The following is a 2,705-nucleotide window of genomic DNA, read 5'->3' on the forward strand; positions in this document are numbered from 1 at the left end:
TTTGTCACAAGGATTCAAAGGAGACTCAGCCTGCTGGGGAAGGGACTAACAATAGCAGAGCCCTCACGACATCCACGCTCTTGGTGGAAAACGCAGTGTTTCCCTCAGAAAGCAAAAAAAAAAAAAAAAAGACTTACTTGTCTTTTCCCCCCCCCCCCCCCCCCCCCCCCCCCCTCCCCCTCGCTCGTGGTTTGGGGTTTTTGTTTGGTTTTTTTTTTTCCTTAATTTTTCTCTGTCATCTCTGATTACATCTCCCCGCACTCGCAGGGCTCCCCCGAGGCCGAGGCGCGGAGCCCTCGGGAGCGGCCGGGCCGCAGGTGCGGGCGGGGAGCGCGGAGGGCGCCGCGCAGGGCGGGGGCGGGTGGGGGGAGCGGGTCTGCGGGGAGAAAAGCCTCCTCGTAGCGCGGAGGGAGAGCTACCATGTTTGTGTCGTAGCGAGGGCATGTCAGTTTGGGTTTTTTCCACACAAATCAACGCAGCCTGAGAAGCACATACGCACACCTGGTGATGAAAGGGCCCCCCTTGTAAGTGTATAGGGGCATCTACACCCCTACAGATGAATCTCAGCGTTTCTAATGTCAGGTTTACATGCAGAACCTTTGGGTAACTGTATTCGTGTTTGAAAAATCAAGGCTTGTCTTCTCTCTCTGCTAGAGCTAGCTTCTTTCTGTTACATCCTGGCTAGCCTTAGTATGACAGTGAAAGCAACTATGTGCACATATATCATGGCAGGTAGTGTAAAACTTTTTGAAGGAGATTTAGCTGGGGAAAAAAAAGCTCATCTTGTACAGCCTTCGGGATGACACAAAGAAACAGCCTGGTGCTTCTCCCACTGAAGACAAAAACAATACTTGCTTTAATTGGGGTAGAATGTACATAAATCCTGTGTTGGTGACTGTTAAGGGGGGGGGGGGGCACTGCATAAATTAGAAGGACTTACAAAAAGACCAGCATGGAAAAAAATTTGGGAGACCGGTAATTCATTGCCCTAATTATCCTCCATAAGTTGTTAGGGTATGGGTTTAATGTTGTGGGTTGGATTCTCCCTCCCCCAGCCTGTGTCTCGTCAATGCGCATTATCCATGGGGAAAAGGAGATGCAGGTCATGTTTAAGCAGCATTAATGAGAGCACAGTATTTTTCCTGCAGGTTAAGTAAGCCAGGTTAGCAAATATCAAGTAAAGTATGGTTGAAAACCTTCCATTTCTTTTACTTTCTGGCTGGTAGCAGTTTCTAACAAGACTTGAAACATTAGACAAACACAGAAAGCAGAACTCAAGCATCAGACGAATCCACTACTGTCAATAAGGGAGTACAATTTCAGCTTGACAGGAGTATTACAAGAATATACCCGCTAACGAGCAGCCTTAATTGGCTTGCATATTGTGGCTGTCACTGTTAAAACCTGTTCCTATACAATCCTATTTTATACATCCTTTAAACATATAGTTTTCTAAAGCAGTTAAAGAGACAATAGTTTACACACTGATTTTGGGTGGAGAAAAAAAATGAGAAGAATAGGAAATAAAAAGAAAATAGGAAACTCTATTAAAAGTATTATATCAGTGACTAAGAAACTATGCAAAAGTCATAGTAAAAAAAGCAACGGACTTTTTTGGTTTTAGTGCACTTTGTCAGTTTTGAACGTAAATTATTATTTATGCATAGATTACAATGGCTACAGAGGTTTCACTGACATTTACTGTACTCAAATCCTTTAAAATATAGTGTGTTCTTTAACAGATCCCTCATTTTCCTCAGCAGAACACTTTGTCTTTAAAGTATCTTGAATTTCATGATTTGCGGGAGCTCACTGCTCATCCTGGCAAATCCTTCACACACCAGAGTTTAATGTGTGTCTTCAGTTTCCAGTATAGGGTCATGGTCATAAGGAATACAAACCAAATAGAAGACAGTAAAAAAAAAAAGTTACTGCGCATGTGCAATTGGTTGATAATAAATGATAACAATGTAACTTCTAGATAATAAAGTCAAAATACCAAATAGGCCAGAGTCCTAGTGCTGTGTAAAGTGCCTGACCTTAAAGAAGTTATTCCTATCTGATTTAGATCTGCCTAATCCACAAATTTGAATATAAAATACTGTTGCAACTGAAGACTGCAAAAGTCATTTATATGTATAACGAGACCTTAAAAAGATCAATTTTCAATCAATAATATGCTTCCTATTGTCAAACACCAGAAAATGGGAATTCGCAGTGTAGATGCAAGAAAGACCCTAGGCACAATAGTGCTGGTGAGGGCAAACATAATTTTTGAGGTGATGAGCTGGATATGCTGGGGTGTTGCACAAAAAAAAGAAAAAAAACTAAACAGATAAATGAAAGCATTTAGGTCAACAAAGCACTCTTTACTAGGATGAAAAAGTCTGGCTAAGTATGGTGACACCTGTAATGTCCCTCACATTCTTAAGAGTTAAACTGCACTGCTGCAAGGAAGTGCTGTTTAAACTGCACTGCCCCATGGATCGATCCCGGAAAACAGAACGCAGACGAGGACAGGTTTTGGAGGAGAGAAAGAATTTAAATGCATTTCAATGAAGAGATCGGCGCTTTACCACAGCCATCTTCCCGCCACCTAATTAGAAGGCATGAAGCCTCTCCTGCCTTTACCTCCGGGAGCAGCCGCTGGGCGCGGGGCCGGTGAGCGGGCAGGCAGCTCCCACTGAGGGCAGCTCCCGGTGAGC

At 43.4% G+C, this 2,705-nt stretch overlaps 1 protein-coding gene across 3 annotated transcripts in view; it reads right to left on the reverse strand.

Moving 5' to 3' along the window:
• The window catches only part of MYT1L (myelin transcription factor 1 like), a 326,870-nt gene that overhangs the window by 297,978 nt on the left and 26,187 nt on the right, over nt 1-2,705 (reverse strand). The window lies entirely within an intron of this gene.

Source organism: Corapipo altera, unplaced genomic scaffold (assembly GCF_003945725.1).
Source record: "Corapipo altera isolate COAL_440 unplaced genomic scaffold, ASM394572v1 46, whole genome shotgun sequence".
NCBI classification, from domain to species: domain Eukaryota; kingdom Metazoa; phylum Chordata; class Aves; order Passeriformes; family Pipridae; genus Corapipo; species Corapipo altera.